The sequence below is a fragment of the Chiloscyllium punctatum genome, chromosome 18, assembly GCF_047496795.1.
Source record: "Chiloscyllium punctatum isolate Juve2018m chromosome 18, sChiPun1.3, whole genome shotgun sequence".
NCBI lineage: Eukaryota > Metazoa > Chordata > Chondrichthyes > Orectolobiformes > Hemiscylliidae > Chiloscyllium > Chiloscyllium punctatum.
The window spans coordinates 74,886,581-74,900,027 of NC_092756.1; the positions used below are offsets into that span (position 1 = coordinate 74,886,581).

Below are 13,447 nucleotides of genomic sequence, written 5' to 3' on the forward strand. Positions count from 1 at the left end.
ATTTAATTCCCCTGCCATTTCTTCGTTCCCAGTAATATATTCCCCTGCTTCTGTCTTCAAGGGCCCAATTTTTGTCCTAACCATTTTTTTGCCTTGGACATACCTAAAAAAGCTTTTACTATCCTCCTTTATATTCTTGGCCAGTTTACCTTCGTACCTCATTTTTTCTCTGCGTATTTCCTTCTTACTAATCCTCTGTTGTTCTTTAAAAACTTCCCAGTCCTCCGTTTTCCCGCTTATCTTTGCTAAGTTATACTTTTTCTCTTTTAACCTTATATGTTTCTTTACTTCCCTTGTCAGCCATGGCCGCCCATGTCTCCTCCTGGGATCTTTCTTCCTTTTAGGAATGAACTGATCCTGCATCTTCTGCATTATACACAGAAATATCCGCCATTGTTCCTCCACGGTCTTCCCTGTTAAGGTATTAAACCATTGAACTTTGGCCAGTTGTTCCCTCATAGCTCCATATTTCCCTTTATTCAACTGAAATATTGTCACTTCAGATTGTACCCACTCCCTCTCAAATTGCAGATTGAAGCTTATTGTATTATGGTCACTACTTCCCAATGGCTCCTTCACTTCGAGGTCACTGACCAATTCTGGTTCGTTACACAATACCAGATCCAGAATCGCCTTATCCCTGGTCGACTCCAGCACCAGCTGCTCTAAAAATCCATCTCTGAGGCACTCCACAAAGTCTCTTTCTTGAGGCCCGATACCATCCTGATTCACCCAGTCTACCTGCATGTTAAAGTCCCCCATAACAACTGTAGTAACATCTTTGCGACAAGCCAATTTCAGCTCCTGATTCAACTTACCTCCAACATCCAGACTACATTTTTGGGGGCCTGTAGATGACTCCCATGAGGGTCTTTTTACCCTTAGTGTTTCGAAGCTCTATCCACACTGACTCTACATCCCCTGACTCTAGGTCCCCCCGCGCAAGGGACTGAATATCCTCCCTTACCAACAAGGCCACCCCACCCCCTCTGCCCGTCAGTCTATCCTTACGATAACACGTGTAGCCTTGAATATTCATTTCCCAGGCCCTGTCCCCATGAAGCCACGTCTCAGTTATCCCCACAATATCGTATCTGCCACTTTCCAAAAGAGCCTCAAGCTCATCCACCTTGTGTCTAATGCTTCGTGCATTCATATATAGAATTTTTAATTTGTTACTGCTCTCACTTCACTTAGAAATTGAAAGTACACATCTCAACCGCCACAAAACACAGTTTAAACCGGATTATTACCAATCGGGAAAACAAGGAAAAGAAAGCTCCAACTGGACTTCCTCGGTTTTTTTAAAAAAAACAAAGACATAACCAAATAACACTATTTGTAGATACTAAATTGTTCAGATTCGGTTAATTTGTCCACAAAGTCTCTTGCCTTCTCCGATGTATCAAAGAGATGTACGGATCCATGTAAGGTTATCGGAGCACCGCCGGATACCTCAGAGAGTACTGGATCCCAAACTCCCTCAGTCTTCTCTTGGCAGAAACATTATCCGTCAGGGGGCGGGAAGTAAACAGCCAGGGCTGACAAAGGAAGTCAGGAAATGTATCATAGGGAAAGAGAGAGCCTACAAAGTGGCCAAGAGCACTGGGAAATCAGAAGATTGGGAAGACGACAAAAACAAACAGAGGATAACAAAGACATAGAAATAGGAAGGAGAGGATCAAATATGAAGGTAAGCTAGCCAGTAATATTAGAAATGATTGTTAAAGTTTCTTTCAATACATAAGAAACAAATGAGAGGCAAAAGTAGAAATTGGGCCATTCCAAATTGATGCAGGAAGGTTCGTGAAGGGAGATAAGGAAATGGCTGAAGAACTTGGTAAATACTTTGTGTCAGTCTTCACAGTGGAAGACATGAGCATTATCCTAACAATTAAGGAGCATCAGGGGGCAGATTTGAATATGGTAGCCATTACAAAAGAGGAAGTGCTAGAAAAGTTAAAAGGTCTAAAAATTGATAAATCTCCCGGCCCCGATGGTCTCCATCCTAGAGTTCTGAGGGAGGTGGCTGAGGAAATAGTAGAGGCTATTTTTAATCTTTCAAAAATCACTGTAGTCAGGGAAATTCCCAGATAATTGGAAAATCACTGTTGTAAACCCCTTGTTCAAGAAAAGATCAAGATAAATGATGAAAAATTATGGGCCGGTTAGCCTAACCTCGGTTGTAGGTTAAATTCTAGGATCCATCATTAAGGATGAGATTTCTAAATACTTGGAAGTGCAGGGTTGGATTAGAACAAGTCAGCATGGATTTAGTAAGGGGAGGTCATGCCTGACAAACCTGTTAGAATTGTTTGAAGAGGTAACAAGTAGGTTAGACCAGGGAAACCCAGTGGATGTTATCTACCTAGATTTCCAAAAGGCATTTGATAAGGTGCCTCACGGGAGACTGCTGAGTAAGGTGACAGTCCATGGTGTTCGATGTGAGCTACAGGCATGGATTGGGAATTGGCTATCTGACCGAAGGCAGAGAGTTGGGATAAAGGGTTCTTTCTTGGAATGGCAGCTGGTGACAAGTGGTGTCCCGTAGGGTTCAGTGTTGGGGCAACAGCTGTTCACTTTATATATTAATGATCTGGATGAAGGGACTGGGGGACATTCTGGCGAAGTTCACCGATGATGCAAAGTTCAGCAGACAAGCAGGTCGTTCTGAGGAGGTGGGGAGGCTGCAGAAAGATTTAGACAGTTTAGGAGAGTGGTCCAGGAAATGGCTGATGAAATTCAACCTGAGCAAATGCTCGGACTTGCACTTTGGAAAAAGGAATACAGGCATGGACTATTTTTTAAACAGGAGAAAATTCATAAAGCCAAAGTACAAAGGGATCTGGGAATGATAGTCCAGGAATCTCTAAAGGTTGACTTGAAGGTTGAGTCCGTGGTTAAGAAAACAAATGTAATGTTACAATTTATCTCAAGAGGGTTGGAATGTAAAAGCAGCGATGTCCTTCTGAGACTTTATAAAGCTCTGGTTAGGCCCCATTTGAAATACTGTATCCAATTTTGGGCTCCACACCTCAGGAGGGACATACTGGCACTGGAGCATGTCCAGCGGAGATTCACACAGATGATCCCTGGAATGGGAGGCTTAACATACAATGAACAGCTGAGGATCCTGGGATTGTATTGATTAGAGTTTAGAAGGTTGAGGGGAGATCTAATACAAATTTACTAGATAATGCATGGCTTAGAAAGGGTGGATGCTGGGAATGTGTTTCCATCAGGACCCATTGGCACAGCCTGAGAATTAGAGGGGGGTCAATTTAGAACGGAAATGAGGAGACATTTCTTCAGGCAGAGAGTGGTGGGCCTGTGGAATTCATTGCCGTGGAGCGCAGCAGAGGCCAGGACGTTAATTGTCTTCAGGGCAGAGATTGATAAATTCTTGATCGCGCAAGGAATTAAGGGTGAACGATGAGAGTGCCACGAAGTGGCGTTGAAATGCCCATCATTCACGATTGAATCGGGGGGTGGACCCGATGGGCTGAATGGCCTTACTTCCATTCCTATGTCTTAGGCTCATCGTCGTAAGGTTTTCTTTTCTGGTTTACCACCGCTGAGAAGTCCTGGAAAGGCATGAGCTTAGAGCCCTCGTAAATTAGGGCCTTCAGATCCTTCCCCTGGATTAGACGACCTACAGTGTGGAAACAGGTAACACTATGGGCAATTTAACATGGCCAATTCACCTTTGTACTGTGGGAGGAAACCAGAGCAATGTGCAAACGCCACACAGGCAGTTATCTAAGGCTGGAATTGAACCTGGGACCCTCGTAGTGTGAGGCAGCAGTGCTAACCACTGAGTCACCTGATTCTGGGAGCTGCCACAATTCTCTCCGTAGCTCTGTAGTTCATGCAGTTTTTGAGCAAAGTAAAATGTAGTTCTGCAAATACAAATTCACCCCACAAATTTATATGTGCTTGTGTGTGTGTGTGTGTGTGTGTGTGTGTGTGTGTGCGCGGGTGCGTGATGTGCACGCGTGCGTGCGTGTGTGTGTGTGAGTGTATATATGTGTGTGTGCGCGTCTGTGTGTGTGCGTGTGTGTGCGCGTGCGTGTATGTGTGCGTGTGTGTGTGCGCGTGTGTGTGTGCGTGCGTGCATGTGTGCGTGTGTTTGTGCATGTGTATGTGCGTGTGTGTGCGCGCGCGCGTGCATGTGTGTATATGGGGTGGTGGGGTTGGGGCTGTTCTGAGTGTCAACAGACAGGAGTGTTCCCTCCCAGTCAGAGAACACTTCAGCAATTCGGGACATTCGACCTCGGACCTTCCTCCAAGGGGGACTTCGGGACAGGCAACAATGAAAAGTGGCCGAGCAGAGGCTGATCACCAAGTTTGGGAACAATGGAGATGGCCTCAACTGGGACATTACAGGTGACCCCATTCAACTACACACACACACACACACACACACACACACATACACACACACACTCAGAAACACAGACACACACACATACACATACACACATACACATACACACACAGACATACGCACACACACTTACATACACACACTCAGAAACACAGACACACACACATACACATACACGCACACACATACACACACACACTCAGAAACACAGACACACACACACTCAGAAACACAGACACACACACATACACATACACACATACACATACACACACATACACACACACTTACATACACACAGATGCACACACACACATACACACACACATTCACACACATGCACATACACACACATATACACATACACATAAACACACACACATACGCACACACACTTGCATACACACACACATACACATACACACATATACATACACACACATATACACACACACATACACACATGCACATACACACACATATACACATACACATAAACACACACACATACACATGCACACCCACATACACACACATACATACACACACACATACACACACCCCTACACATACACACACACATACACACCCGCACACACACCCACATGCACACATATACACACACATTTACACACACATACACACATATACACACACACAAACACACACATACACATACACACGCGTGCACATAAACAGATATACACACACACATACACACACAAACACACATGCACATACACACACAAACACGCATACACATAAACACACATATGCACATACATATACACACATATACATGCACACATGTACACACACCCATACACACACATACACATACACACACATACACATATACACACTTACACATACGCACACATACACACACATACACGCACACACACATACGCATACACACATATATATGCACACATAAGCATACCTACACGCACACACACACACGTGCACACACATACACACACAAATACACACATATACACACACAAACACACATATACACGCACATACACACACACACAAACACGTATATATATACACACACACACATAAAAACATACACATAAACACATACACAAACACACATATACACACACACATAAACACATACACATAAACACACACACAAACACACATAAACACACACACATACACACACACACCCACATACACACACATACAGATACACACACACATACACATACACACACATACACACCCACACACACATACACACACAAACACACACATATACATACACATTAACACATGCACATACACACACATACATACACATACACGCACACTCTTATACACATACAAACTCATATATACACACTCAAACATACATACACACACACACCCACACACACATCCACACACATACGTATACACACACATACACACACAAACACACACATACACACACACATATACACACATATACACACACATACACACACACAAACATACACATAGACACAGACACGCACACACATACAAACACACGCACATGCACACACATAAACACATACATAAACACACACCTACACATATACACATGCACTCCCACATACACACACATGCACATACACACACATACATACACACACATACACATACACAGACACATACACACATACATAAACACCCACACTCACACATACACACACATACACACCCACACACACATACACATATACACACACACGTACACACACATACGCACACACACATAGACACACATACACACACATATGCACCCACACACACATACACAGCCACGCACATACACAGCCGCACACATACACACACATACACATACACACAAACATATACACACCAACACACATATACACACACATATAAATGCACACACACACACCCACACACACATATGCACACACGTATACACACTCATACACACGCACACATATACACACACATACATACATTCACACACACATATACACACGCACATATAAGTTTTTGTGATGAACTTGTACTTACAGAATTATATTTTACTTTGCTCAAAAACTGTATGAATCATCTAAGATGCTGTAAATCTGTTTATTAGATTAATATCAGTCTGACCATTGCGGCACAGACAGCCTCACACAGGGGAGCTCACACCTTCAATACATCATCTGGGCTGACATGACACCAATTGTTAAAGTTCACTTGAGAATGTAAATTTTGATAAAAGTTTTGCAATTTACATATGAAAGAACGAAAACCAACCTGGCCATTCTAAAAGATGAGAGACTTAACAAACAATCCAGGTCTTTCTCAAGATACAATTTCAGTTGCATCACACTGTAAACATTTGCTATAAATTCTGTGTCCTGCAATCTTATTCTCCACAACCACCTGATGAAGGAGCAGTGCTCCGATACCTCGTGCTTCCACATGTTCGACTCTAACCTGGTGTTGTGAGATTTTTAAATCTGTCATTCACCCATCTCCTGATGGTTGAGCATACATCTCAAGGTCAGGACAGCGGCTCTCCGCAGGGATACAAATCAACTCCTTCTTTGGTCGCTCCACGATGGATCTCTCTGATGACTGTTCCCGTTCGTTGGTTGGCTCATTGGGATCATTGCTGACATTTTGGAAGAATTCCTGGAGTCTCATTGTTCTGATGAATTCCTCACAACTTTACTCAAGTATTCTTGTTGGTGATGGGGACAAAGGGAGACTAAATTTGATTTGCGTTTCAACTTGATTTTGTGAACAAAGTATTGAAACAGTTTGTAACATCATTTGGAAATGCATACAAAGGTTCTAAATCAGTTGTGTACAGTCTATGCAGAGAGAAAAGAACCAACAAACCATTGGAATATTGACATTTCTCAAACCTTCTGTATCGTTGTGGAAAGAAAGGCATTTTGTACTTGGGCAGGAATCGATCTCTGTTCAGTGTCAGGCACCAAGAGGGTCTGAGAACTGAAAGGACGATGTGATCATTTGTCAGAAAGACCTGAGACTGTGTTGTTTCCCTGTTACACCTTGGCAGCAGCTGCCTGAACCTTTAGTGCGTCCCTCAGTGTGTTGTCACAGATCTGGGAGTGTGCTTCGCTGTCGCACTCATTTGTGGTCAACTGTTTCCAGTGGTCTGCCAATATAGTGCCCTCGTGGCCTAATGGCTATGGCACTGGCCTCTGAAATCTGGGATTTCAGGGATTTCATTTTTCAGCCTGATCTTTGCAGTGGCTGATTTTCATCCCATGTCAACTCCATCTCAATCCAAATTGACTGGATTTTTTAACTACTCTGTTAAAAATCATTGTGCCTGTGTTGAGATCATGGCAAATGCTGTTTAATAGAAACTTTCACAAGGTAATTCCGGGAATTGGGAGATCTTGGGGTTAATTGTCTGAAAGAGACAGCACAGCCACAATGGGCTGAATGCCCGCTAAGATTGTGTTGATTTGTCCTCAATGCAGCTTTTTGCAACATCTCCACTTCCTCCTTCCCCAGTAACTGCAAATATCTTGAAAGTGCTGCACAAAATAACATTGAGCCCTTTGCTATTTTCCTGTCTGCTCCGTTTTCCTCAGACTTGAGATGTGCAAATTTGGAGTTTGAAGGTGGTAAAAACAGTGACTGCAGATGCTGGAAACCAGATTCTGGATTAGTGGTGCTGGAAGAGCACAGCAGTTCAGACAGCATCCAAGTAGCTTCGAAATCGACATTTCGGGCAAAAGCCCGAACTGCTGTGTTCTTCCAGCATCACTAATCCAGAAAGTTGGAGTTTGGTTGATTTCTCATCGGTCCATTTGGGGAGAAATGGGAGGCGGGATCAATTTATCAAGCAGCCAACAATTTAGCATGAGATGGAAGGGGTAAAAAACAATCAGTGAGCATCTGACACTCAGAAACACACACTATGCGAGGTCAGGGTGCAGTATTTAAAGGCTGCCATTGGCAACCTGCATGTGGGGCCCCAGTGGCCTAATGGATAAGGCACTGGCCTCCTAAGCCAGGGATTGTGGGTTCAAGTCCCATCTGGGGTGTCTCTGTGGCTTATCCTCCATTTCTAATCTATTTTGGAAAAATCCCTATCTCTGCATTCAGTTGATGGTCAGTGGTATCCAACATGATCTTGCACAAGATTTTCGGGGATCTGCAGGATTGAATGTTGAAGTTGGTGATCAAGTGGCTGCTGTCTCTGGATCGGGACAATATTCCTGAGAGTGTGGTTAGAGGGGTTGCTTTTGGAAGCCAGCTCTCATCTAACTCTCATCAACAAACCAACCCTTCAACACTGATCCCTCCAGAACATCGGATATTACTGACAGAGAATACCCTTGCCAACGTTTATAGGTGCACCATCGACAGCATTCTGTCTGGATGTATCACTACCTGGTTTGGCAACTGCACCATTCAAGATCGGAGACGGTTACAGAGAGTGGTGAACTCGGCCCGGACAATCACAAAGGCCAACCTCCCATCTATAGAATCCATCTCCGTCTTCACTATCCTATTGATCTGTGACTCTACTTTCAAGGAGCTATGAACCTACACTCTAAGGTCTCTTTGTTCACCAACACTCCCTGGGACATTCCCATTAAGTCTATAAGCCCACCTAAGATTTGCTTTCCCAAAATGCAGCACCTCACATTGATCTAAATTAAACTCCACCCATCACTCCTCAGCTCATCGGCCCTTCTAATCAAGATCCCGTTGTAATCTGAGGGAACCTTCTTTGCTGTCCACTACACCTCCAATTTTGGTGTCATCTGAAAACTTACTAATGATACCTCATAATGATACTAACATATATATAAATGACGGAAAGTAGTGGACCCAGCACTGATTCTTGTGGCACTCCATTGGTCACAGGGCTCCAGTCTGAAAAACAACCCTCCACCACCATCCTCTGTCTCCTACCTTTGAGCCATTTCTGTATCTAAAGAGCTAGTTCTCCCTGTATTCCATGAGATCTAACCTTGCTGATCAGCCTCCCATGGGGAACCTTGTCGAACGCCTAACTGAAGTCCATATAGATCACATCCCCCGCTCTGCCCTCATCAATCCTCTTTGTGACTTTTTCAGAAAACTCAATCATGTTTTTGAGTCATGATTTCTCCGGCATTTTCTCTCTTTCAGATTTCCAGCATTCACAGCATTTAGCTTTTATTGGACAGCTTGCCATTTCACTTGGCAATGAAAAACGTTTTGTGATTTACACATGAAAGAACTGAAACCAACCTGGTCATTCTAAAAGATGAGAGACTTCACACACAATCCAGATGTTTTTCAACATATAATTTCAGTGACATCACACTGTAAACTTTTGCCATAAATTCTGTGTCTTACAATCTTATACTCCACAACCACCTGACGAAGCAGCAGCGCTCCGAAAGCTAGTACTTTGAGATAAACCTGTTGGACTACAACCTGGTGTTGTCTGATTTTTAACAATGATTATTCGAAGCTTGCACAAGGTAATTCCAGGATTTGGGAGATCTTGGGGTGAATTGTCTGAAAGAGACAGCACAGCCACAATGGGCTGAATGCCTGCTATGATTCTGTTGATTTGTCCTCAATGCAGCTGTTTGCAACATCTCCACTTACTCCTTCCCCACTAACTGCAAATATCTTCAAGGTGCTGCACAAAATAACATTGAGCCCTTTGCTATTTTCTTGTCTGCTCCATATTCCTCAGACTTGAGTTGTGCAACATTGGAGTTTGGTTAATTTCTCATCTGTCCGTTTGGACACAAATGGGAAGCGAGATTGATTTATCAAGCAGCCAACAATTTAGCATGAGATGGTAGGGGTAAAAAACAATCAGTGAGAGTATAACACTCAGAAACACACAGTAAGAGAGGTCGGGTGCAGTACATAAAGGCTGTGATTTTTGCCCAGGTGTGTGGCCCCAGTGGCCTAATGGATATGGCACTGGCCTTCTCAGCAAGGGCTTGTGAATTCGAGTCCCATCTGGGGTGTCAGTCACTTGCCCTTTGTCAACTTGATTTCTAATCAACTTTGGGAAAATCTCTAGATGGAAAGTGGTGCCCAACATCTTCTTGCACAAGATTTGCAGGATTGAGGTGAATTTTCTGAAAGAGAAAGCACTGTCACAATGGCTTAAAACCTGCTGAGATTCTCCTGGGGATGGCATGGTGGCTCAGTGGGTAGCACTGCTGCCTCACAGTGTCAGGGACCTGGCTTTGATTCCTCCCTTGGGTGTCTGTTTGTGTTGAGTTTGCACATTCTCTCCATGGGGGACTCCGGGTGCTTTGGTTTCCTCCCACATCCGAAAGATGTACAGGTTCGGTGGATTGGCTTTGGGGAATGCAGCGTGAGAGGATCGGGGTTGGGCCTGGATGGGATGCTCTTCAGAGGGTCAGTGTGGATGTGATGGGCTGAATGGTCTGCCCTTCTCACGCGAGGGTTTTTATGAACAGGTTTGGAGCAGATGGTCAGAGCTCCACTGCAGGACCCAGTCAAGGCTTTGCTAAGGGTTTGGCGTTCAGGTGTGTTTTCCTCTTCTCCTGTCCCTGGTCTTCCAGAATCTTCTGTGGCTTTGGCCAATACGGTCATGAGCTGGGTTCACATCATCCAATGGGGTCATACCAATACCCTTGACTCTTGTCATGCCAGGAGCTACAAAGTGGATTGACTCAGGCTGACACTTCTCCAATATACAACCCTCAGTCTGGTTGGAACTGGTTCTTCTTGAATCTTTGTAGCTCTTTGATCTTCGTTGCACTGTTCTCTGGAGCTGATAGCTGCTGTTTAATTTAGTTTGGCCAATTTTCTATCTGGTCAAATTTCTCCAGGTGAGGATCAATTGAGAATGCCTGATTTTGTTGCCACGGTCACGTGACCACACAGGATTGAGATCAGCTGCACAGTGAAGGTTTCAACAAACTCAAAAACCCAAATAAGATTTGAGCTCACAATCTCTGGTTTAGGAATTTGGTGCCTTTCCCAAGAGATCACTGGGGCTCCAACAGATGGGCCTACCTATCTATGGACAAATGACCTTCTGTTTTGGTTGTGTTGGTGTCAGTCTAAGCTATATTCTGTCAACATTACCAGCTGAACCCCAGATTACCTGCATGTTTGGTATTTATGATGATGTCCAATATGTCAATGGAAATGATTGAAATCTGGGTGTTCAAGGTTGGAACTGATGGGGCTGTGGCTATGCATTTGGGCCCTGACCTTTCTTAGTCAAGGTATTGAATACAATTGCAAGGAGGCTATGATGGAGATGTGAGGTAGTTCGGCCATCGTTGGAGAACACAGATTGGACAAACATTTGTTGGAAGGCAACTGCTGAAAACCACCAGGCTCTGAGTCAGAGTCGGGGTTCACCAACAGAGTTTATTGTCCAAGGAAATCCCGGAGCTCCGGGGAGAGAGCAGCACCAACAGCACAGTGGTCAGCTGTGATTCTTCTCTCAACCCGGAGCACATGGTCAAGATACTGTGATACATTTTGTGATATAATAGGTCAGTGATGAGGTTATTGTCTCTGTAACATGGCTTGTTTATTGTAAACATTGCAGAATCCTTGATCGTTTCGGTGCAGTTATTGTCAGATCCAGCGTGGCCTTTGTTAAGTTCAGTGCAGTTGTCAGTTTCAGCGTCTGCGCGGAAGTCCGTTGCTGTAGTAATGGGCGCTCATCGCTCTTCCTGAGAAGGCCGATTACTGCAGCTTTGGCTATTATCCCTCTGTATTGAGTCTGTATCTAACAGTTAGCATTTCTATCAAAGGTGTTGTCTGACCCAGACCCTTTGGCGGGCAGTGTATGTTCTTCATGTGTATTGTCTCTCCCATCCGCCTTAAACTAATCAACTCGGTTGTGGGTGCATTGTGCTGGCATTCTGGTGCCCCCAGGCAGTGTCTGTGTTTGCTCTGCTGTCTCTCTCCATATTGTGGTCTGGCGGTCATCTTGTGTGTCAAATGGCCGACTTATGGCTCAGCGGCCATCTTGTGCATCCGTCTGCCTCGTGTCACCCTGCACTGTGCCATCTCCCACTTCCCTCCCCACTTTGTGGTCAAGGAGGCGAGGGTATTAACTGGAACAATCCATGCTGGGCCATTGGAATCTCCTTCCTGTCCCGATATAGGGCTGGCTCTCTTCCACAAAGAGGGGTCTCGCAAGTTCGGGCAGATCTTCTCTCTCTCCAAAATTTGTTTTTTTAAAAAATAGACTTTATTCATAAAAAAGCAAATAGAAATGCATACACAGGTTCTAAACCAGTTGTGTACAGTCTATGCAGAGAGAAAAGAACCAACAAAATACTGGAATTTTGACATTTCTCAAAGTTCTGTGTCGTGAAAAAAACAGCATTTTGTACATGGGCAGGAACCGATCTCTGTTCATTGTCAGGCACCAAGAGGGTCTGAGAACTGAAAGGACGATGTGATCATTTGTCAGAAAGACCTGAGACTGTGTTGTTTCCCTGTTACACCTTGGCAGCAGCTGCCCGAAACTTTAGTGTGTCCCTCAGTGTGTCGTTACAGATCTTGGAATATGCTCGGCTGCAGCGCTCGTTTAAGATCAACTATTCCCAGTGGAGTATTGGCACTGAGTTTTTGTGGCTTAATGGGTAAGACTGTAGCTTCTGATGTAGTGGATTGGAGGTTCAAAACCCTTTTGGGGTGTTGACTTTTTAAGCCTGGTCTTTGTGGTGGCTGATTTTCAACCCATATCAACTCCATCTCAATCCAAATTGACTGGATTTTTCAACTACTCCGTTAAAAATCACTTGCCTGCTTCGAGATTATGGAAAATGCTCTTTAGTAGAAACTTGCACAAGGAAATTCCAGGGTTTGGGAGATCTTGGGGTGAATTGTCTGAAAGAGACAGCACATCCCCAATGGGCTGAATGCCCGCTAAGATCCTGTTGAATTGTCCTCAAGGCAGCTTTTTGCAAAATCTCCACTTCCTCCTTCCCCACTGACTGCAAATATCTTGAAACTGGTGCACACAATAACATTGAGCTCTTTGCTATTTTCCTGTCTGCTCCATTTTCCTCAGACTTGAGTTGTGCAACGTTGGAGTTTGGTGGATTTCTT

The 13,447-nt window shown here is 44.1% G+C and overlaps 1 non-coding gene across 1 annotated transcript; it reads left to right on the forward strand.

Annotated features, from left to right (window-relative positions):
- Nucleotides 1–8,348: 8,348 nt before the first annotated feature.
- trnar-ccu (transfer RNA arginine (anticodon CCU)) lies at nt 8,349–8,421 on the forward strand. Its single transcript has one exon. It is a non-coding gene; the product is annotated as a tRNA-Arg (tRNA).
- Nucleotides 8,422–13,447: the final 5,026 nt, after the last annotated feature.